The sequence below is a fragment of the Crotalus tigris genome, unplaced genomic scaffold (assembly GCF_016545835.1).
Source record: "Crotalus tigris isolate CLP2741 ecotype Arizona unplaced genomic scaffold, ASM1654583v1 scf7180000024437.13266115, whole genome shotgun sequence".
Classification (NCBI taxonomy): Eukaryota; Metazoa; Chordata; class Lepidosauria; order Squamata; family Viperidae; genus Crotalus; species Crotalus tigris.
The window spans coordinates 12621855-12647646 of NW_024100606.1; the positions used below are offsets into that span (position 1 = coordinate 12621855).

General features: G+C 40.2%; 1 long non-coding RNA gene across 1 annotated transcript; it reads right to left on the reverse strand.

The window, feature by feature from the left end:
- Positions 1-311: 311 nt before the first annotated feature.
- On the reverse strand, positions 312-25792 carry LOC120302765. Its single transcript, XR_005555204.1, has 3 exons — positions 25659-25792; positions 22814-22855; positions 312-1734 (listed from the first exon to the last, which is right to left on the reverse strand). It is a non-coding gene; the product is annotated as an uncharacterized LOC120302765 (long non-coding RNA).

Genomic DNA, 25792 nt, shown 5'->3' on the forward strand with positions numbered 1-25792 from the left:
CCATTTTTTAAAGCCTTACAAAGGGCCAACTGGTTCGGGTCTGACTGGTCAGTAGGGTTATGTTAGCCCAAAAATTCCCTTGTTCTGTTGTAATACGGTTTGATCTCATGGATTGTAGTTTGTAGCCCTTCTCATTAGTTATAATATCACTGCATGATCCTTTTGAGCTAATGTGCCAAGAAAAAAGAAAAGGCATTCTCTTTAGGGTAGGAGAAATGTGATGGCAGAACAGGAAGAAAAAATAAAGGTCCCATAGCATCAGTTTCTTTTTAAAATATTTTATTGTCCAAAGAATTGTTCAAGCCTCTAAATCTGAAAAATGTATTGCCATCCTAAATAAACCACAGCTCTATTGTAATTTAAAATGCACATCTTTATGGAACATCAAGTCAACATCAACTCTTAGTGACCACACAGATATAAATTATTTAGGAGACTTTGTCCCCAACCTGGCCTTTCATGTCTTCCAATGGTACACCTATTGCCATTGCCATTCTACTTCCAATTCCATTCCAATTTAGTCCATCCATCTTACTGATGGTTATCTTCTTCTCCACCTTTCCAGCATTAAAGATATTTCCAAAGAATTAGGTACTTGCATAATGTGTTTCAATAAATCACACATATTCATACAAATAACAGGGCATATGACTGAATTTATGAAAATGATATCGTCAAATATCTTTTTACACCATTGGTTCTTAACTTTTCATATCTTAAGTCCCACCAGGCAATTAAAAGAAACTGGATTCCAGCATGATCAAAACAAAAGGCCTTTTTCCCCAAGAGTATTTAAATCTATTATTACTATGTTAATATATTGATATTTAATATATTAATTGGTTAATTAAAGTTTCAGTGACTTAAATCAATTAATGTTTCATTGACTTAGATTTCTTCTGAATTTCACTTGTGATACAGATACTAATAAGAAAAAAAAATTGTCCTACATTACAGGCTTCTACAGCATCCAGTGCAAAGGATGCTATGGCTGGTATGCCTACATTTATGGAGATTTCATACAATTCCACTAAAGTGAAGGGTAACTAAATATGGCTATTTGCATGGATATGGGTAGTAAGGTCATATAAAAGTAATGGGTTTGTAGCTAGATGTATGGTTTGAAGTATCATCCATGCACAGCGTGTACTCTATCTAGAAAGCCAGAAACACAGCTCAAGGTTGTCCTGATAGTTCCAGTGAAATGCCTAAGAGAACTTTCACTAACTTATATTGGTTCACCAACTGCAAATCTAATTTAATTATATTACTGCAATATTTTCTGTTTGGAACTGTCTTTAAATGTGCTTTCACAACCTTCAGCCAGTAAAATATGCTGCTGACAGGTTGGCCATTTAGAGCATATTTGCACTTTTAGAAATTGCTTATAAGTATGGATTACCAACCATTATGGGAGGGCAGAAATGGTTGGGATCATCCTCTATTCATCCCAAGCCCACCACAAATATGATCCCACTCAATATACTGAAAGCAGCATTATACTGGCTCAAGCATTGTTGCCCAGTTGGCCTGTTGCACTTTACTTTCTGCTAGATATAATCCTGCATTTTGATAGGTTCCTGTGCTCAGTCGGAGAAAGCAATTTCACATGAGTCAACAGTTGCCTTCATGCTGTTCTCCAAGCTCTTCTTTTCGGTTATAGTTGCTAATAGTCTTGAGTACTGCAATGGTTATAATATGTGCCTGATATGGGAAGGATCACTGGTTTGAAACCTAAGAGAAACAAAGAAACAAAAAAGTATTATTTTTCTTTCCCTGAGCTGGTCACTTTTCCCCTGGACATCTTTTCAACAAGTTCATTGGTGCACTATTGAAATGCAGCAACTTCCTCCCCCCCCCCAGTGCAGATAGCCAAATCAATCAGTCTTTTGCAGTATTTGCTCACTTGGAATACTTGAAAGCTGGGATTGAATCATTCCATCTTAATTGCGAAGAAAATCAATGGAAAAATGAACTGGTGAACTTAAGACTTGGAAAGAAGGTAATCCCCTATAACAGTGATAGCGAACCTTTTAGAGACCGAGTGCCCAAAAACTGACCCTGCCCCTCCTTCACCCCCTGCCCTACCCCTGCTCCACCTCCACCCCATCCCCCACCCCACCTTCCCTCAGGGCCACTCGCCGCCTCCAGGGTCCATCGCAGATTGCCCAGGCAGCCCAGCAGTGTCAGGGTGGTCATGCCCTCTGCCTGCGCCCCGCAGCATCAACTGTGCAGGATGGGGCATGAGGGCAGAGTCTTGTCTATGCTGCCTGGCTGCCATGTCCTTGGCTGTGCTGCTCCGCGTGGGCCACGCTCAGGGGCTACTCTCCTCCAGGGGGGCTGCTGATGAGGAGGGGGTCATGGGGGGAGGTGAGGCTGAGGCAACGGCATGTGTGCCCACAGAGAGGGCTCTGAGTGCCGCCTATGGCACACGTGTCATAGGTTCGTCACCACTGCTCTATAACCTTAGAGAGGTGGGATAAAATATGAATGCAGAGAACTTCAGAAGTCACTAGTTTACATGTTTTTCTTTTCTTTCTTTTCTGTCTCTTTTTTATTTCTTTCTTACTTACATTTAATATAATTGTGGGGTCTGGCCAGGAGAAAGCTGGATTTTAAATCTCTTATTTCATTTTCAGCATTTAAGTTTTAATATGTTGCCAGCTAAGCGATGGAAAGGCTGTAAGGTATCTTTGTTGGGCTGTGCTTAGGGCAGTAAGCTATGTATTTGATTACTTGCAAGTTGCTGCTCCTACTATATCTATTCTTCTTGTTCTTTGCATTACTCCTGTCCTGTCAGGGGCTCCACAGTTTAGCATCTCGCCTGCCACTTGGTCTGATCTGCAGCATCTCTTATGTCTGCATCTCAAGTGTTGTGTCAGGTTTGATGCACAATGATGCAGCATTGAAATCTTGGCCAACTTGTCACAGCATCTGATGCCTACCCTTTCCGGCAGTGGCAAAAATTCCCTCTATAATCATTATGATGTAATAATGATCAATTTGTGCTGAAATTTGTCTATGAAACGTGAACTCGTATGACTGCTAGTAGGAGCAAAATGCAACAGATAATGCATTTTAGATTTCAATGAGAGTTAAATTTAAATAGTGGATGAAAAAAATGGGTTATTTGAATTATATTGGTAGCTTGTATGCAATCCTATCTTCCCTTAAGTTAGCAGCATTAAACTAACCTCTGTAAGAAAAAAAACAAATTATAAGCATTACATAAAATGAAAATGAAATGCCATAGAGTTAAAAAGAAGTATAGATCCATTACAATTGGGCACTAAAGTGGTTTATTCATGAATTAAAAACTTTAATGTGCTCTAAATCAAAGAAAATCCTGAATATTTCCTGGCATCACCTTCAATAACCCCCTCTCTCCCTCACAATTTGAGGTTTCTTGCCTTTTGCTGGGTGGTTTCTCTTCTTTCTTTCACAAACACCATTCTTTAGAAAACCTTCAGACAAATTTACATTGTTTCACAGAGGTGGGATAACTGAACAAATTCCCATAAACTATAGCTTGCTAACAACTAATAGCTGTGATCTCAAACAAATCTAGTCATGATGAAATAGAGAAACCAATAAAGCAAACAGAAAAAAACCCTCTCATTCAGCAAGAAATCTAATACAGTTCCATAGCAAGTAATCAATAGCTTGAATAAGTACACAAACTGGACCTAAATTGCCATCCACTTATTCCTTGTAGAGCAGAACTCTCAAGAAGGAAACTTGCCAATATCTGCCAGGTAATCCATAAAGTGGAAAAACAATAATATGTTGGCAAAAGGAATATATCTTTCATCAACATCCATTGATTCTGACAAAAAAAGTTTTTTTTTCTTTTATGGTTGAAAATATAAATTTAGCATAGTATCCAGTATTTCTTGAGGGGATAAATCATAATCAGCAAAATATGAGAAAGGCTAGGCTAAAGAATAAAACTTACACTGCATTTTCTAATGTTGTCCTGCAATTTTGCAATAAATACTCTATGATTTTCTTAGCTCATATAACTGAATCAAATCATGCTTGAAGGTATCTAATTAAAAAAAGCCAGGCTGGACTGCACAAAGTAATATCTAGTACTGTCCTGTTGCTTTTTTCCCTTTTTATTTGCTGTATGTATCATCACAAAAATTATATCTTTCTGTTGTCACTACATGGAGCTAAAATCTTAATCCAACAACTTTCCCTTTCCCCTTTGAACTTAGATTACAGCTTGTGTTTCTGTCTGAGCAGCTCAGCCTTCCTTGTCATTAAATTAAGGCAGCCAGTTAATTTACAGTTTTTACAGGAGGAGCATGTAACTTCCAGCAGCTCAGAGTTCATAATTAGACAACGCTGTACATAAAATGATCCCTGCCTCCTGGGACTTGCCAAATGTAAATTATCTGGCAGAGGAGACCCGCATCATACCTTGTCTGCCAGACCTGATGGAGCAGGCAGAGGTAATCTGGGAAAGGTGGTCCCTAAAATAACCCAAGATAACCCAAGGTCAAAACCATCACCATGAATTAAACTGAGTTGGATATGGATGCAGATTGGCAACCAATGCAGCTGACAAAGCAGAGGTGTAAATGTGTACCAATCTAGGATACAGATAACTGCATTTTGCACCAGTGGCATTTGTATCCAGCTGAAGCTTCTAAATACACTTCAAGGGCAGCTCCATGTAGAGTGCATTACAGAAATCCAAATTGGGGGGGGTAGGGTGAAGTTACTAGGGCAACGGCATCAAAGAGCTCAGGCAGGGAAGTTGCTTTGCCACAAAGAGGCTGGTACAAACAGCAGCAGACTCAACTAATATATGGGGTGGGTGGGTTATGACATTTTCTACAATAAAAGAATTTATAAGCTTTGGTCAACCTAGAACTGTGGGCAAAATCATATAAATATAGAATCCAGAGGATAACTGTATCCCAATCTACTAGTTAATAAATTTGATCTGATAAAAATAAAAACCAAATAAAATTGTGCACTACATTCAATCCCAGGCATGCTTTCTGTTAATTGCCTTGAAGGTTGTCCACAGTCTTTATATTTTGCATTTATATCCTGTTTTAGTCATCCCATCTGTTTTGATAATAGACAAAAAAAATATTTCTTTTTAACAGCATTTTATGTAACAATATCTCCAAAACTGCTAAAATTGTATATTATGGTGAAAAAGTTCAGAATTTCTCTCTTTATCATTTGATTTTGGTTATAAAAAAATGATTTCCTTCTAAAATGTCTACCTAACATCCATTTCTAAATTGATTATAGAGTCTTTTTGGAATGAGAAGAAGCAAAGCTGGAATGCCATGTTAGCATTTTTGTTTTCACGTCCTCTTTATCACCAGCCAAAGAATGTGCTTTTCATTTATACCTACCTGGTATTTTACATGGGTTGACAAACACTTCAGTGCATTTAAAGAAATGAAGATGTATCGTGGTAATGATATGTTATTTTTCCCACACCCTTACCTGCTACCACGTGAAGAGTGATTTAAATAATCTTCCAAGGCATGTAGGTGAGTAGGTAAGTCAAGCACTGTGAATGGATGGCATAGGAGGAAGAGATTTTTTTTTTTAGAAATCTCTAAATCCAGATACAGAAAATTAAATCCTATTTCATTAATTGTAATTGCATTTTCTGTAAATATATTTTCAGAATTAAAGAGCTCCATAAAAAATGTATAAACAAAGAATTTATTTTCTGAAAATATTTTCCAGATATATAAATTCAATTCCTGTCAGAATATAAATTAATCTGGGAATAATATTAATTTTGGGAGTTTTCACCTTTCCCTAAACAGTGAGGTTTAATTACTCCCATCTAGTGATATATGAAGAAATCTCTCTATATTGTATTTATATTATATGCTACTAACTGAGTTTTATTATTTGGTTTACACATACCTAAATATTTAATAGATTTGGTACAAATATAGATTTGATATTGATATTGATTTCGAATTGAAAATTGATACTGATATTGAAACAAACAAATATTTTTTTTGTCTTTGTGTGCATGGAAAACATTAGAGAGGGAGGGAAAGAAGAGGAACTGGACAACTGAGAGATGTTTCCATCCCCAGTGAATAAGACACCATGTTTGCCTAATCAGAGGTTTTGGAGAATAATTTGTTATTCCCTTCTATGCTCTTTCTTTCTTCTTTCTCAGCTAATAGGAATGTATGAAAAACTTTTATGAAATTACAGATGGGACTTACACTTTTTGGTGTTGCCAAAGGAGATTTTCAAAATACAATTGGACTTCCCTGGTTTTTTCTTTGAAAACATTTCGCTTCTCAGCCAACTGAAAAGGTTCTTGGATGTTTTCAAGGGGAAAAAACCCAAGAAAGTCCAGTTGTTTTCTGAAAAGCACATTTGGAACAACCATGACCTGAATGATTGAGAATCTCCAGACATTTTTGGTGTTTCATATTTTTTCCGCCCAACTAACCACATTCTCTACATTCATAAGGATTTTCTTTTTGTGCTCATCTGATTCTTTCACAATCTGATGCTGCCTCTAGAAGTTAACTTTTATGTATTGTTGATGTCACTGGTATGTTTTTATGCTATTTTAATCAGTATCATTCCACCGCCCCCCTCCCTTCCAGTTTTGGCCCAGTCAATTCATGTTCTCTGTTACCTCATCTAGTTCTTAGACTAGCACATATCAGTAAAATTATACATAATTCACATAATGTTTTGTGGTGAGTGAATTCTTTAGTTTGTTTTGTAAATTGTGCAAATATTTATTTTGCATGTAAAAACTGGTGTGAGATGAGTGACAAACAAAAGTATTTTTATCTAGTGAAGCGTATTCTAAGTAACCACACTTTTTAAAATCAATATAAAGAGTTTGAGATTATAGTAAACCATGGGTGGTACCACTTTGTAGAAGAAGCAGAGTCAGAGTTGTTGGTCCTGTTCTTACTTCAGTTAAGATGCTGTATCTTCAAAAGAAGCCATAAATAAATGTATTGATCTACTATTTGCAGATAGGAGCTGTTTGGGAGAAATAGTTACTATTATCCCACTTCTGAAGCTGATACTACCAGGAAAGAGGACCTTTTTATGGAGGAAATGAAAAACTGAGAAATTGGAACAGAGACCTGGAATCTATTCACAGTGAATCCAATCACAGAATATGTAAAAGAGGGTTTCTAGTGGGCACTGAGCTTCCTAAGGAAGTCTCAAGTGACCTAAGCTGATCAGTAAGTAGGCAATTTCTTCCACCTATTTGCTCTCTTGCAGAAGCCCATATTAATGAGAATAGGTGAAAAGCCAAAGCAGAAGCACCCATGCCGACAGATGGTTCTCTAATGTTTATCATAAATCAGTGATTATGGAGAGGACCAGCATTAAGGCAATAGATCCAAGTCATCAGAGAGCGCAGCATAGTCCACTTTAATGGGATAACAGATCCCAGGTATGTTATTTGATTATACTTTGAAAACACCCTAGCATAGACAGGCACTGAGAGTGGTATGTTCCTACAAGTCTGGTCTTGAACTTGAGAAGACAAGAACAAGCACTGTGTAACAACCAAAATGCAAAGCATTGCAGCATAAAAGCCATCGTATTGCCCATATATCTCTGAACTTTGCCAAATTTCATTCCTTCGGAAGGTCTGTTTTGCCTAGAGATTTCACCCAGTTTATATATGTATGTATGTATGTATGTATGTATGTATGTATGTATGTATATTGCTCCTCGAAGCATGAAGCTGAAAACACCAGCCTGAAGATGACAAATGGGACTTCGTCGAAATGTCGCCAAGACATTTCCAATTTTATGCGGGAGAAAACCCAAATAACAAAAGACCTACATACAAACACCCGTGAAAACCTCAGAAAACATATATATATAATAATAATAAAATTTGGATTGCTAACAAAGAATTAAGGGAGAATGGGATAGCTATTTCGAGTTTCTTAACTCTCTTCAGCCAAACTTACCCTTCTGAGATTCGAGCCTGGGCTGTGTACATGTTAGGCAGCTGTATTAACCTCTAGGCCATAGGCTCTTTCTCACTTTGTCAGCTGTATCAGGGAGGGAAGAGACAGGGGGAGGAGATTTACCTTGAGTGTTTCTTGATGCACCCTGTCGGCCCAAATATGGGAGAAAGAAATCTTCTTTCTTTTTCTTTTTCTTTTTTTTTTTTGCCTGTATCAGCTCAATCCAGAGCCATCCACAGGCAGCAGTCGCAACTGTGACATCATTTATATTATAAAATTTGGATTGCTAACAAAGAATTAAGGGAGAATGGGATAGCTATTTCGAGTTTCTTAACTTCTTAACTCTCTTCAGCCAAACTTACCCTTCTGAGATTCGAGCCTGGGCTGTGTGCATGTTAGGCAGCTGTATTAACCTCTAGGCCACAGGCTCTTTCTCACTTTGTCAGCTGTATCAGGGAGGGAAGAGACAGGGGGAGGAGATTTACCTTGAGTGTTTCTTGATGCACCTGTCAGCCCAAATATGGGAGAAAGAAATCTTCTTTCTTTTTCTTTTTTCTTTTATATATTAATATACATTAAAAATAACGCTAAAAATCGAAGAATGATTCCTGGGTACATACATTTCGATAGATAAAAAAGGCGATCACCAGGAAATAAAACAACAAAGTTTTAATAAATATAACCAAGCTTTCGATGGCTCAAAACCGGACGAGTTGTGATGGGAGCATTGTTGAGGATGGGGGGGGGTCGGTATAATTGCTGGAGTGGCAAGCATGCTCCATTTCAATCGGGCTACATTGTATCCATCAGAAGGGACTGATAGCGAGGAAAAGAAAAATCTACAATCTGGAGCCCTCTTGACTAACAATCCACGCATACACCTGTCACAAATTAGGAAGCTCATCGATGTCAGTAGCCCGCCCCCCCCCTGATGCTTTGGATGCCTCCTTATGCTGTGCTCAGTAGCTGGAATCACGGACGACATGTAGCCTGATTGAAATGGAGCATGCTTGCCACCCCAGCAATTATACCAACCCCCCCATCCCCGACGATGCTCCCGTCATAACTTGTCCGGTTATTGATGTATTGGGAATGTGTGCGAACCTGGAGGGGACGACGACTGCTGCGAGTGACGGTAAAGTGGTACCTTTAAAATCTCCGCCACATCACCGTACCGACCGGAGCTGTCTGAATAGAGTCATGCTCCCAAAGAACGCACAGAGGATGAATACTTACAGCCGCTCCATCGCGGGGGTAGTCACACGCTCCCAGAAAGTGGCGCAACAAACACAAGGGGGTGAGGGAGAGGTAACCGGATTGGGAGTTGTGCCAGACCGTACAAAGGAAGAGGATGGGGGACATCGATTAGGCGCTATACAGACATCCCGGAGAACATCTGTTGCAATGGAACAACGTGGATCCTGGACTCAATTGTGTGATATACTGGGAGCTGTGGGGGGAAACAAGAGGATGGATGAGGTTAATTACAGTGGTTGTGGAAATGCCGGAAGGGTGATAAGAACAAACGTGTTGGAACATGAGAGTCGATGCAGGATCCCCAGGGCGGAATATTGTGATAACAAAAGTATAAATGGTTATGGCGCATGCCGGAGGGGTGGAAGAAGGAAGTACCCTGAAGAGCACAAGAGGAAGAATCGATCCAATAATGTGAAGGATACTCCAACCTGGGGAAATACAGGACGTCTCCCCCCCCCCCCGATTTGAGAACACAAGGGAACAGGGAGGTGGGTGGTGACATAAATGTAAGTAAAGGATGTAAAGATGAATCAACTGATGTTGTAAGTGAGGCAAGGATTGGCCGGCTGGGGCCCGTCACGAGATCCATGAGCCGAGTGCAGGCGCGGCTGCATTTAGGTGCAAGTTTCCCCATTGACTGGTTTACACCCTGACGATAATGGCAGATTTTGAGCCATCGAAAGCTTGGTTATATTTATTAAAACTTTGTTATTTTATTTCCTGGTGATGCCTTTTTATCTATCTATCTATCTATCTATCTATCTATCTATCTATCTATCTAGGTCTTTGGTTATTCGGGTTTTCTCCCGCGTCAAATTGGAAGTGTCTTGGTGACGTTTCAACGAAGTCTCATTTGTCATCTTCAGGCTTGTGTTTTCGGCTTCGTGCTTCTAGGAGCAATGTGTGATCGTAGCTGTTTCTTCCTTTTAACTGCCAGTGGGGGTACGAATTGATTGGATGAGAGCTTGGCTGTGTTCTGATTGGATGGAGGTGTGTTCTGATTGGTTAGGAGCTTGGCTCCTAACCAAAGACCTACATACAAACACCTGCAAAAACCTCAGAAAACGTGTGTGTGTGTGTGTGTGTGTGTGTGTGTGTGTGTGTGTATTCATGTATGGATTTCCCATGGCAGCCAAATGTTCATGCTTCTAAATCTATGTAAATTTAGTTCCAGCTCAAATTGGACAGTCCCTAGTTTGCTTTGTGGCCATTTCCTCATGAATGATTTATAGCTTCTTATACTGTGGTGATATAAACCTCTCTTCATTATGCTCCTGTATAATCAACATGGCAATGATTGAATAATGCTATTAAATGCTACAAATTATAAAGAAATGGCTTCGGTTAATCTTGATTGCTTTTCTAATCATTAAATTTAATACTGAGTCAAATGTGAATTACTTATGGAAACCTCCAAAGGGGTATGAAACCCGACAGAGTTGAATTTATTTTCTGGAAAGTAAAATGACATAAGAAATGAAAACATCTAGGTAAATAACAGCACGATGTCTACTTATTTATCCATGTATTTGTTTCCATTTATATGGCCACCCATCTCAAATTCATGATTCTGGATGGCTAACAATAATCACAAATAAAAGCCTAAAGAAATTAGGAACCATCAACATATATGTAATCCATAGCCAAATAAAAAGCCACAACACAGATCAATACAGCAATTACACCCAGATACCCTGGCTCAGTGATAAAACTTTACAGAGACAAAACACTTTAAAGCCTTACAAAAGAGTCAATCTAAATTCAAGAGGGAATGATTTTCCAAAGGTCATCACAAAAATTAATTTTCCATTTCATTCTGCATTATAAGATTCCAGTAATGAAAAAAAACAGCAAATTATAAAGAATGATGTCCATAAAAGGAAGAGTATGAAAGTCAAGGGTGCCTGTACTAAACTCAGATAATTTAAGAAAAAACAAAGGTGACAGATCACAGACTGTGATCAGAGTTGCTGCACCTCTTTATCACAAGAACCAAGAAACATTAAATTTTAACAAGGACAGAAATAAGTCTGAAAGACTCCCATTACATATAAACATATGTTGTTCTACCCAAAATAAAAGTCATCTGTAATACATCTGAATTTCAGATTGTGTCAGATCTGGAATGCAAGAAAATGGGTAGGCCATACAAATGATAAAATAAAACAAGAGGAAAGGTTTTTCTAAAGGAGGCAGGAATGAGCATAGTAATCTTACCTTCTTGTTGTTCTCTTCCACAGGTAGAGACAAACATCTCAAGTGGGAAGCTTTCTCTATCTATGGAAACTTTCTCCATGAAAAGACAGACTCTCCACATTCACCTTCTAACAAGTAGAAGGCAATGAGAGAAGATGGGAATAGCACATTGCTCAATAGAAGACCTAGGCATATTTATCTGAAGTCAGGGCCACTCATTTCCAAGCATGAATAGGTTTCCTTCTGCACAAACTTTCCATTGATTCAGTTTCTTTATGCAAACAGAAAGGAAAGGCATTTTAGTAATCCAAAGATCTTCCTTCCCAGTTTACATGAAGAAAGTTGACTAAACAGATCTATTCCCAATACCGCAGTAATCTATACACTCTTCTCTGGAACTAAGAGCTTCTTAAATCAGCTACATGTAATACAGAGTAAGTGTGCATAGATTTCTGCAGATGCTTTTTTTCTTCTTTGTGTACTTTGAATGAGAGCGAATGGTTTATATTCTATATGAACATAACATGAATTAACTAGGCTGCTTTATTTTTCAGGCAATTCATTTTAATCCAAGATTGCACATCATTTTTGACCAAGCTTCACCCGCTTTATAATATATAGCAAGTATTTGTGTAGGTTTATGATCATTTTAAATCTAGTTAGTCCTCTTTAGAGAATCATCTTGAATCTAGGATAGTTTTTCCTAAGATAAATACATTTGTGGAATATAATTTAGAGCCCTGATGGTGCAGTGGTTTGAATGCACTATTGCAGGCTAATTCTGTCCACAGTCTGGAGTTTGATAGTGACAGGGCTTGAGATTAACTCAGCCTTCCATCCTTCCAAGATTGGTAAAATGAAGACCCAGATTGTTGGGGGCCATATGCTGACACTGTAAACTACCAGAGAATGCTGGGACAGTATATAAGTCTAAGTTTTATTGCTATTGCTATAATTTATATAATTTGTTTTACATTAATTCTATCATCTATCTATCATCTATCTGTCATCTGTTTCATAATAATAACTGAAATATTCCAATATAGTCTGATGTGATCTTAAGTTTGGCAAGTAGAAATGCTTGACCGAAGCCTTTCTTAACTTCTCTATTCCTTTGTAAAACTAGGCCATGAAGATGTGGCATTTTGTAGATTCATGTTTCTTCATTCTGTGACTCAAGAAATAGAAAAGAAAAAAGAAGGTAAACTGATATATAAGCCATACTTGTCCACACTTTTATCTCACCGTTCGGAAAGTGAACTAAAGGTTTAAGGTAAAGACCAGATGAATTTGTTTTTTACTAAGGCCCTTTTATTACTTCCTAAATATAGCTCCTTCCCAGAAGCTTTTAAAAGTAAACTATCTGCAAATCAGCAACTGGATACTTGAGTGACATTTCTAATATGCATGGATAGAGAGTATTATATAGTAGTCAATTTTGTGTTGTCAAAATAGGGCACCAAAGCTTTAAAAAGACACATTATTGCTAATTTCCACTGAAGTGAAGGTTCAGTGGTCATGAGTATTTATTTGATCAGGTGAAAAGAATCGATGAAAGATTCATTAAGTATACTTCAGTGCTGCAGTAACCTGTCCTGTGGATCATGCATTGTTTTATTTACCCAACTATTTTAAAATCAGCAAGAAACATTAGTTGAACCAAAATAAACTCTGTGAGAATGGAAAGGATTACCTACTTTGTCTTCTAGCAGAACTCAACTGAATGCAGTATTTGGGTTTTTGAGTGTTCAGTGAGCGATCCAGCAACGTATTGTGTTCTGTCTTTGCACCTTGTATTGGTTGTTGCGTCCTTCGCGAAATGGCAATGACACGAGAAGCAGTTGTAGTTCTCAGGAACTTCTTTATTTCTGTTCAGCATACTGGTTACAAGACGCCGACAATGCCCAAATCTCCCGGCCTCTTTTATAGGCCATTCCCGTGCCAATCTGCAACATTTGGCGCACCAGCACCCGTGCATGCGCGCACGTGCTGGCGACAGCCAGTCTGGTCCCGGGCAGCTTGCACCTGCGCAGGACCGTTACAATGCCCCGAACCTGCTTCCACAGGCTCAGGACATAACACCTCTTCCCCCCTGGCTAAGACTATGATCATACAATAATAACATACAACCTAATGCGAGCGTGGTGCCCATACTACCTAGTGCCAGTTATTTCCTCTGCTTTATCATTCCCAGTGTTCTATTTTCCTATGTGTACAGGAATGTTCTCTGTTAACTCTGTTTTGCCAGTAGAGTTACAAAATCTTCTAAATACTTAGGAGATCTTCTGGCTCTCTGTGACCTCCTGACTTCTGGGTACCTACCAAGTACCCCTTGACTGTGATGTATGCTTGTCACTCTTGCTACACCCTGGTGATTCCCAAGGACTGTGCTCCAATGCCTGGCCTGCTTGCTTGCCCACCGGGCTCGTCAGGCCAGGGCTTCTTTCTCTGTTTGACCTGGTTGTCCTGCCTGGCTGCAGGCTCTCTGGCCCTCTTAAGTGACAGTCACTGTTGGGCAATTCTGTAGAACCTCCCAGGTCTGTCCTAGACCTGTCAAGAGGTTGTCTTTCCCCTCGTTCCCGTTCTGTACCCGGGCTTGTTGGGGTTTCAGTGCTGTCCCAAAACTCAGTTGTCCCCTGAGTGATGTCAGAGGTGTTGTAGTCGGGATTTGGTTCCTCGACCACCTCCTTGTGTGCTTGCCCCCTTCTAGGGACAGGGGTAGTGTCGGGCCAACTAGAGGGAATGTGTGCCAGCTCTCTTATAGGGTGTGATTTGTTTGGACGCTCCCAGATATCCTCCCTGACTGGAGCACTGAGTGATGCAGGTGAGTAGGGATTATGCCCCCGGGGTGACTCCCTGGCTGGAGTAGGCACTGGTGCCTGAGTTCTAGTTGGGCTCTGTGAATTCCTGTTTGGAGCACTCGCAGAACTTTGGAATGGGCTGTCTGTAGCCTCCTCGTTAATGATGGGCAGCAGCCCGTACTCTTCCCTTTGCCCTAAAGGGTCCCCCTCCCCCCCTGGAAAAGACCCAGGAGTCTCAGTGGGAATGTCCCGTCTAGTGCGGAGTTGGTCGATGTGTCGACGCAGGACACGACCGTTGTCCAGAGACACCTCATAAGACAGAGGACCTGTGACTCTGGATACAGTGGCGGGGACCCATGAATGGCCAGGCCCATAGTTACGAGTCCAAACCGGGGCACCCACAAGCAGTTATCTAGGTGCCCTGGGGCGTGTGAGTGTGGAAGGAAGTCTGTCCGGATGCAACCGGTCAAGCTTGGTGGTCAGTTTGCGCCCCCAGCGAAGTTTAGCTGGGCTCCTCCCGGTAGAAGTGGACGGTGTAGTGCGATAAGAAAGGAGGAAGTCAGCCAACCTGTGATGCCAGTCTCCATAGGTAATTTTCTTCAAGGCGTCCTTGGTGATGCGAACCATGCGTTCAGCCATACCGTTGGTGGACGGGTGGAAAGGCGCAGAGGTGGCATGACGAATCATGTTTGCCTGTAAGAAAGCTTGGAATTCGGAAGAAGTGAATTGAGGGCTGTTGTCAGACACGAGGACGTCTGGAAGCCCGTGTGCAGCAAAAATCCCCCTCAGTACTTGAATAGTCTTTGCAGTGGTGGTGGAAGAGACAGGTACAACCTCAAGCCATTTTGAATGGCTATCAACTAGGACCAAGAAGAATTGACCCTGAAAAGGCCCAGCGTAGTCAATGTGCACCCTAGACCATGGAGACTGTATTTCCTCCCATCTATGTACAGGAGCTTGGGGCATTTCAGGGCGCGAGCGTTGACAAAGGTGGCATGCATGCACCTTAGTTTCAATGTCTCTATCTAACCCAGGCCACCACAAATGGCTGCGCGCAAGCGCCTTCATGCGTATAATGCCAGGATGACCCTCGTGGAGGGAACCTAAGACCCTAGTCCTCATTGAGGTAGGAATGACAACTCTACTTCCCCAAAGCAGACAACCCTGGAAGGTGGACAATTCATTCCTTTTGGACCAGAAACTCTGAAACTCAGTGCCAGGACAGCTCTCTGGCCATCCAGATAAAACCCAAGAAAGGACACGTGAAAGTGTGAGATCTGTGGCTGATTCAGCGGCCACATCCCTGGCATCTAAAGGAGACTCGGGCAAGGCCTGAATGGAGAGGATATTGATAGTTGGTGCAGGGTCAGCTTCTATTACCGGCAGGGGTAATTTACTGAGGCCGTCAGCATGGCCCATTTCTTTCCCAGGTTTGTGAAGTAAGGAAAAATCGTAGGCAGACAGAAAGATAGACCATCTCAGCATTCTGGGGGAGATGATTTGGGGAGTTTGTTTATGTGTAGTAAACAGCCCCAACAAAGGCTTATGGTCAGTGAAGACCGTGAAATGCCTGCCATATAGGAAATCATGGAATTTTTTGATTCCAGCAACAACAGCTAAATCCTCCCTGTCAATTTGAGCATAATTTCGCTCTGCAGAAGACAAGGTTCTGGAGTAATATGCAACAGGAACCTGAGTTCCATCTGATCTGAGGTGGCTTAGCACGGCTCCCACCCCATAAGGAGAAGCATCACAAGCGATGCACACAGGAAGGGATTCATTGAAATGTGCAAGCACACTGTTAGAAGTCAGTAAGGCCTTAACGTCATTGAAACTTGCTTCGTGTTTTTGTGACCACTGCTACACTGCCTGTTTGTCCAAGAGCCTATGAAGAGGCTCAGCTACACTAGGCTTGTTTGGAAGGAAGGAGTTGTAGAAGTTCAGAAGGCCCAGAAAGGCCTGTAGTTTGGCCTTGGACTTTGGCCTAGGAGCATGCATAATAGCTTTCAATTTGGATTCAGCAGGGTGAATTCCGGTAGCATCAATTTTGAATCCCAGAAAATCTGTAGAAGGCACCCCAATTTTACATTTGTGCTTCTTAAGTTTGAGGCCCGTTTTCCTGAACCTCAGCAGGACAGCCCTCAATCTCTCAGCTAAGTTGTGTGTAGAGTCTCCTGCAATTAAGACATCATCAAAATAGGGGCAAACCCCTGGTATACCCCGTAGTGTGTTTTCCATTACACTTTGGAAAATTCCAAGAGCGACATTTACTCCAAATTGTAACCTCTTTACCTTGAATGCCCCCCTATGGGTCACAATGGTTTGAGCTACAGCAGCAGCAGCATCAACAGGCAACTGTTGATACGCTTGAGCTAGGTCAAGCTTTGCAAAAACACGCCCCCCCTTGAGGGAGGCCAGGATATGACTGACCACAAGAACAGGATAGGCATGTTGCTGCAATGCCTTATTCAGAGTGCATTTGTAATCTGCACAGATGCGAATGTCCCCCTTTGCCTTAAGAGGCGTGACAATGGGGGTCTCCCAAGGACTGGAGTCGACAGGTTCTAAAACTCCTTGCTGAATCAATTTGTCTAATTCAGTGTCAATTTTACCCTTTAAAGCAAAAGAAACCCTTCTTGCTTTGATTCTAATAGGGGTGACAGTGGGGTCTAACTTCAGTGACACAGGGGGTCCTTTGTACATGCCTAGCTGGGGGCTGAAAACATCTGCAAATTCTTTGCAGACTTCTTGTAGGTCAAGTGTTTGCAAACTATTGAGCCCTGTGACTTGTATTCCCAAGGCCTCAAACCAATCGAGTCCTATGAGACTCGTTCGTTCCCCCCCTACTACTACTACATCTAGTGGACCTTCAAAATCCTTATACTGTACGTTAAGGGTGGCCTCCCCCTTAACACACACTCTGGAGTTTTGAAAGTCCGTTAACACAATGTCGGAAGGCCTCAGCTTGGCCTGAAATCCGCTGCCAGAACAAATCTTCCTAAACGTGTGCATGGAAATGATCGAGAGTGCAGACCCTGTATCCAGTTCCATAGCCAATGGAACCCCTTGTAGCTTCACTTTAAGTGACAGCTTTTTCTTGATGGGCTTGTGTGTGCCTGTCTTGTAAATGCTTCTTCGCGAAGTGCAGAACCCCACCCTGTTTTGGCTGGGAACCCTGGTACCTTTCAGGCGCAATTCTTCCTGAGGTTGTACCTTCTGACGGCCCAGACACACAGCTGCAATGTGTCCCTGCTTTCCGCATGCTTTACAGATAGCGGAGCGGAATCTACAGTCGGTCCTCTTGTGGCGACCTCCACAACTGAGGCACTTGGGGAGAGCTGAAGAGCTTCCTTTCTGTTTCCCTTCTTTCGTGGGGTAGAGACGATCTACTTCATCGTCAGGATCCTCCTCTGGGTTCCTTTGGGCTCCTTCCTGGTGCACGGACGCAGCCTCTGGAGTGCTTCTGATCGGCCTCATGTTCTTGATGGCGCCGCCCGCTGCCTCTTCTGCAGTAACCTCTCTCAAGGCATCTTGGAATGATAAGTCTTCTTTAGCAAAAAGTCTCTGCTGTAATTCTCTCTGCCTCAGTCCGCATACAAATCTGTCTCTCAGCCGTTCTTCTAGATCCTTGAACTCGCAGTGTTTAGCGGCTTTTCTCAGCGCAGCAATGTATTCTTTGGCTGATTCTCCGGGTCGCTGATCCCTCTGTTCGAAGGTGTGGTGCCAAGCGATGACGGACAGCTTGGGCTGGAAGTGTTCCTTGAGTAGTTTTTTGAGATCTGTGTAGTTAACAGATTCTAGAGGTACAGGTGCTGCTATGTTTTCAGCGATTTTGAATGTGTCTTGACCGCAAACGCACAGCAGGGTGGCGGCCTTCAAACTATCTTCTCTTACTTGGTTGACTTTAAGATAGTTTTCCACCCTGGCTACGTAAGACTCCCATCTTTCCGGATGCGAGACGTCGAATTCTGAAAGTCTTCCTACTTTTGCCATTTTTGTAGAAAAGGAAGGGTCTATCAGCCAGCCTACCCCCGATGCTTGCTGGATTGGCGGGTAGCTGCCGAGTCAACGCTGTTCCTACCGCTCAGGACTCTCTCGGGTAAGCTTACACCTGTCTTCGGTCAATGTAAGGCAATCCCACCTTCGTCGCCAGTGTTACGTCCTTCGCGAAATGGCAATGACACGAGAAGCAGTTGTAGTTCTCAGGAGCTTCTTTATTTCTGTTCAGCATACTGGTTACAAAACGCCGACAACGCCCGAATCTCCCGGCCTCTTTTACAGGCCATTCCCGGGCCAATCTGCAACATTTGGCGCGTCAGCACCCGCGCATGCGCACACGTGCTGGCAACAGCCAGTCTAGTCCCGAGCAGCTTGCACCTGCCCAGGACCGTTACAATGCCCCGAGCCTGCTTCCACAGGCTCAGGACATAACATTGGTAAGCAGAAGGAAGTTTTCCTTTTACATATTCAGTTCATGGGCATTATTCACGAACCTCAGAAGTCTTCCAAATGACTCCGGAAATAGGCAGCCACATCTTCCATAGGGAAGAAAAAGGTGACTTCCATGAGGTCCGGTGCTCAGAAAGCTTCTGCTTATCAGATTGAAGCCTCTTCTGCCAAGTCTTTTTTCTTTTTAAATTATTACTTGAACAAGCAACAACAACAACAAAAGGAAAAACAAAAAGAAAGGGAAAAATACATATACAGCATATATATATAACATGAACTTTATATTATAACAAAGGTTGAAATGAAAACATGATAATTATAACAAAAATTAAGTTTTCCTCTGCATACTCTCCAGCATATTTTTTTTAAAACGACCAAGTTTGTCCACAGGGTTGTAAAATGCACATAAAAAGTTGTGGGGCTTTGATTACATCTTTGCATCCATTGGCCTTTTTTTTTCAGGCCTCCTGCAGATGCTCATGATTATGTGATACAGAAAAGCAGCTCAGCGAATCACCAGATGAAGTGGTTCTAGCATACACTTGGATAAATGTCTACTGTATCATAATTAAGGCTTATTTTGTTTTTAACTAGAAAAGGGATCTTATTTCACTTCAATCTCTGCTTAATAAACTTTAAAATGGAGAGGCACAGTTACCTCTAGCCTCCTGGCAACGTGCTTCTTTCTTCAGCTCATCATACAGGGTTCCTATCTTCTTTATTTTATGCAGAGAGTATCTGGTGTGCTGCTCACAAAGCACTTGTTCAACCATTTTACCAATGAGAGATAATTGATAAGGTAATTGGTACATTGTATGGATGTCACCCTGAGGCATCTCAGATCCAGCTGCACTTTGCAAGCAATTTCTCAGAAAGTCAACCATATTTGTTTGTCCAATGCTAAATTTATGGACAAGTCCATATACCGTATATGCCGGCATACAAGGCGACCCGGCGTATAAGACGACCCCCGTCTTTATCGCCGGGCCGCATTCCTAGAACGTCGTCTTATACGCCGGAAACTACCAGTATTTCCGGCGTATAAGACGACTCGGCGTATAAGACGACCCCCGTCTTTGGCGCCGATTTCAGCGCTTGCAGAAGTCGCCTTATACGCCGGCATTTACTGTAATTTTCTCAGGCAACAATACCAAAGTAGTTTCTTACAGGTTGGTGGTTTTGCTTTGTTTTAATTCCCCAATCTGATTCAATGTTTTAATCATGATAATTCATATTTGAGACATATACAGAAGGACATAGATTTATAATTTTATCTTATGGTAACACTTCTTGTATACAATATGAATGGAAGAATAGATTTGATGGGTCAAGCCAAATATCTCACAGTAGTTATCCAAATGCATCAGGAAGCACCAGAGCATGAGTAAAGTATTAGAAAGTGAGACCCATGGAAGATCACTGTCCTGAGGTTTCCTCCCAAGAAGCAGCTGTCTGGAACACAAGTGGGTGATCTCTTATCCTCTCTTTATCTAAAGACATTCCAAAGAACCACCCTACTCATGAGTTACTTGTTCTTTGCCACAGCTGTCAGCTCCACTTTGGTGGAAACATTTTCAATTCAATATGCCTTCCCCAGACATTCTTTTATCGTCGATATGCTTATGATCCAACTCCAACAATCTAAGGAGATGCTCAGTCACCATTCTGAATATAAATTAAAGTACCATGTTGCATCAAGATGAGAAACATTTATGTGTATAATGTTTGTGTGTGTGTATGAACCTTATTCAACCACTTCTGGAAGTACAGAAGGGACCTACTCTGAATTATATCAGAAGCACAAAGAACTTTCTCATTTGGCTCATAAGTATTATGGGTAAACTTCCCCCTGTTTAATTCAGGACTGAATCAGATAATGTAGTTTTATTTTGGCATTACAATTTTTCAAAATTGTGTGTTATATTTAACTCCCAATAATGAAATCATTTTTTCTACTTAAACCAAATAACCATGGAAAGGCCACATTCTTGCTGATCACTGCAGTGACTTCCAAAACTTTGGTCTGAAACTATAAAATATAGTTTCGTCTCATGCTGTGTCCATCTCTGGGAAAGCATCAGTAGCAAAATGAGGCATTTCAGTACACCAAGCATCTGTCTAAACACATCCACTTTTTGACTCAAGGCTATTTAACTATTTACTACATTTATTACTGAGATTTGGCTGTACATCTGTGAGTCACACCGAGAACAGTTTGATTTTATATAAATATTTATATAGCAAGTACTTGCCCCTAATCTTTTTTTATTTCCACTAGAGCAAAAATGATAACACTGGTATGATGTGAATTGGCTTACGTGAAAATCAACTTAGATATATGCAAATTCTCAATAACATGTTCTTCATTATCGTTACAGAGATTGGCTTTAGGCTAATAACTTTTCAGCTTTGCAGCTAGGCCAGTGTAGGAACCATAGTTGGGAACGGTTTGTGTTACTTCATCCCATGAAGAAGTGGTATAATCAGAACTGATCTTATTTAATTATTATGGGAATCTATAATAATTAAAAATGTAGACAAAGCTGAGGACTACCTTTCAAAAAGGAGGGTTTCTTACTTTTGCCAAATAGATCATTGCTGACAGTATTTCTTGAGGAGAGACACATACAAAACCTATATTAGGATCAACAAAGATTTAATTTGGAGGCATCACACAGAAACTGTAAACCGGTTTAGTAGAGTAGCTGTACATTTAACTAGAACTAGGAAGTTTCAGGTGTAGATCTACCATCACTAAACAGCTTAGGGGCCTGTTGGAAACCAATCTTTCTTAGTATGGGATAAAATGAAAGAAAAAAGCTATCTTGTGCTTAAGAGAAAAGATAAAATCAAATCTAAGAAACAAATAAAGGCCTATCAGGGGAGCTTGACTACAAGATACTTAATTTAATAATTTTAAAATAAAAATGGCTTGCTTTATAGAAAACCTAAGTCCGCATAATATCAATTCTTAGGTCTTCTTTGAAAAACAAATTTGGGGGGAGGTGAATGATACAGTGAAATAATATGGCTGGATTCACATTCAACTTTATATCCATAATGTGCACTGTATTCAACCAAGAGCTCTAAACCAGCGGCCCCCAACCTTTTGGGCATTAGGGACCAGTTTCATGGAGAAAGGTTTTTCCGTGGATCAGAAGGGGCATTGCTTTGCATGTTGCCTGCATCCTATGGATGGGGCTTCGCTTGTTTGCCTGGGCCGGTTTCTGGCATGCTGAGGACCAGTGCTGGTCCACGGACCGGGGATTGGGGACTCCTGCTATAAACTGTAATGCTTGAAGTCCTGCTCTGAGATCAATCATAAAGAAAGCAACATGTTTTAAGACAATGACGCTGAATTGCAGCCAATGAATCCTTAAGCTTTCGGAGTATTGAACACCTCTGTTGTCATTCAGAAGACGGATAATAGGAAACAGACCATTGTGGAGTATGATTGGTCTGAAGTGTTTCAGCAGTTCCATTACTTAGAAACAGGGCACCATAGCACTCCTACTCTTTGGAGGAGCCTTTTATTTGAACTTTCATCAGAGTAAGGAGTCCTTTTAAAGATCAACCCAACTCTAAAGCACATACATACACACATAATAATTTTGATTTTCTGAATTCCATAACTCTCTCTAGCTTTAGTAGAGTAAGCTATAAATGTGATTTAATAAAAACTGGAACATTCTGCTATATTGATCAATTTGGAACTCAGTTGAGGACATGGGAAACTGGGCCAAATTTAACCAGTATAAATTCTAATTAAAAATTAAAATGCACTTAACTTTTAATTTATTTTATATCTCTATTTTTCAGTCTCATAAGATTATCAGATAATTTATTGTATAAATAATTTATTAAGTTGCAAATGGAACTGCCTGAATTCTTTCTATAGATAAATTAATACAATGATTCTACTCACTAGGCACAGCTTTCTCTTTTTCTCATTGTATTGAAACTATCAACCTCTCTCCGCCATTCTACCTGTCCATTCACTGCAATTTGTTTATGGGTGATCCTTAATCTTTCCTTTTGCTCTTTCCTGTCATCTCCTTCTTAAAAGTGATTAGAAACCTTCCTCCCCTTGAGGAATGATATGTCACAAACAATATATACAGATGAAAGGGAAATACTTGACCAACTCACCTTGTCAGCTCTTTGATCTGTTTCTGCAACTTCCAACATTTCCTTTAGAAAAGATGAAGAAACGAATCACTCTCTTGTTTGGACAGAGAAATCAGCATGTTTTACATACAAGGGAACACTGATCCTATGCCACTCATTTTGTGCAAGAAAAAAATTGAGTCTTGAGAAATGGAAAATATGCATAGAACAAATGTTTTCATGCAAGTGGGCCAACTTGATATAATATTACATATTTTAACAGTTTTTAAAATATTATTTTTGATGGATTTCTGTGAAATTTCTTCTACAAATGGGTTAAAATGCAGATAGTTATTAAATATATAAATCCTTACTCTCTTTTGTTATTTATTTGGTTCATAAAAATTGATGCAGTCTACACAAGAAAGTGCTTGGTTCCAGGTAGCAGAAGTCTATCTCCAAATTATCTGTAAGATGATAATTTCTAAATCATGAAAGATTTTTTTAACTTTACAAAGTTTTGAGCAAAACAACCACTTAAAGGTGTTTTTCAGAGTCATGTACCCTCCTTGCTTGTAAGACCCAAGACTACCATGTTGTTTTATGATGTTCTACCTGAAGCCTTTTGAGTCTTCTTCTGTAGAGCTCACATTTTAGAAGAAGGCTGAGACAAGATTTCTTGTCAGTATTGGCTGAAGGGACTGTGAGTTGGGCAGTTTCAGCAACTGCTATGAGTAACTAACTGCATTTCAGACTGAATCTGGCTGGCCTCAAGGCCACTTGACATACATTCCAAGGTAGGATGTTTCAATACCCTGCAGGCAAAGCCACAATCTACACATGCCAAAGCTATTCAATCTGAAATGAACACATCAGTGGTCTCCTTAGCTGGCTACTTTTGATGAATACTGCAGGTAGTTCCATAGAGCTGGCCTGAAAAAGCTCTAGGCCACACAAATTCTTTGTTCAAGGTGAATAGTGTTAACTCTACAGAAAAGGGAATTATTCACTTCCCCAATATAAACTCATCCACTTAATTGACGTTGCTTCTGCAAAGACCTAATTTTCAAAGTTATTCAGATCTAGACATATGGCATCAATAGAGCAGTGTTTATCAGCCTGGATAATTTTTAAGATTCTGGAAGCTGAAATCCATCCATCCTAAAGTTGAGAAATACTGCACTAGAGGATTCTCCTTGGTGTTCAAGGTTAGCAATGTACTGATCTTTAACAATAGAGTTTGATTTTCTTTTTCATGTGTAGCCTATGATGTCACAAAGGGCCATTATAAGCTCCCTTTGTAAGGAGCAGATTGAATCCCTGAATATTGTGTTACATTATTTATGAACATTGATCATTGTATTAATACATGAGAATAAAACAAGATTAAAACTTTTAAGATAAGTATGTTCTGAAATGTGAGAGAGATGAATATTTAAAGAAATGACAACAGCAATTGCCAGCTTCTTTCTTCTTAAAATTAATTTAGCAAAAAAATAAAACTTAGTTTCACACTTCGCTTGTTAGAATTTGCTTGCTAGAGTTTCATTACTAAAGGTACTGAGTTCATCTGAAAAAAATGAAAGCACATAATTGACATGAGGATGACTTGCTCATACATGTTGTGGCAAGCTTTACATAACTTTATTGCAGTAATTATGGTATGCTGCTGATCAAGAATAATTATCGTTGTCACGGCAACCTCTTATGGAAGAAATTATTGGAGACAGAGCTTAGAGAACAGGAGAAAGCTATACGTTCTTGGAAAATATTTCACTGTGTGTATTTTTTGTTTGGGATCCATCAAATGCTTTGATTTATGTACTGATAAAATAATATATTAAATATTTTATACAATTCATCTTAAATGAACAATACTGAAATACCTAAATTCTCTAGAATCAGAAGCTGACTCAAGCATTAATTATTCAGAATTAGGGATTCCATTCCACTATCTGGTGGTGAGGTCTCACAAAGCATTCCAGTCTCTGGGCACACTTCAGAAAAAGTTAAGCTCATTTAACCCCTATTGAAATCAGCATGCATTAAGCACTAAATTTTGTATTTGATTTCAGTGGAACTCAGTTCATTTTACTGTATCTTCTGACATAGAGTCAGTCCTCAACTTAACAACAGTTCATTTAGTGACCGTTCAAAGTTACAACACACTGAAACATGTGACTCATCACCATTTTTCAAACTTACAAACATTACAGCATTCCCCGTGTTTTGTGATCAAAATTCAGATGCTTGGCAACGGACTCATATTTATGACGGGTTGCAGTGTCCTGAAATCAGGTGATCACCTTTTGTAACCTTCTGGCAAGCAAAGTCAATAGAGAATCAGATTCCCTTAACAACTGTGTTACTAACTTAACAACTGCAGCAATTCATTTAACAACTGCAGCAAGAGAGATCATAAAATGGGGCAAAACTCAGTTAACAAATGTCTCACTTAGCAACAGAAATGCTGGGCTCAATTGTGCAACAGTCGTAGGTGTGAAAAAAGGTCATAAGTCGCTTTTTTCAGTTCTGTTGTAAATTCAATCAGTCACCAAATAAACTGTTGTAAGTCAAGGACTAGCTGTATATCTCTTTGGAGAAGAAAGAACCAATACAGTTCGTGGGACTTATTCTAACTCTAAAGAAGAGAGCATTGGAGTAAAGTCCTAATTATCACTATGGCAAAATCTGTCCTAGCTTTAGTTTGTTCCCAGGGTGAACATAAAATTGTCGAGTGAAATGGACAGAAATTAGGGTTAAAAATATTTTAGGAGTTCTTAGTAGGAAAGGTAACATCACTGTACTTAGTTGTGGGAAAGCAGATGACAAAGGGAGATACATTTTCTTCTTTACTTTCAAAGTACGCAAGAAGTCTTCTACTTACCTGTTTATTCCAGGAAATTTTCATCAGAGAATGCAACCTTGCTCTGTCACTTGACCAATACTGCACGGCCAGATGAAGGGATGAAGCAAGACACTAAAACAGAAATATCAGCACATCCTCCAAAGGAAGTTGAC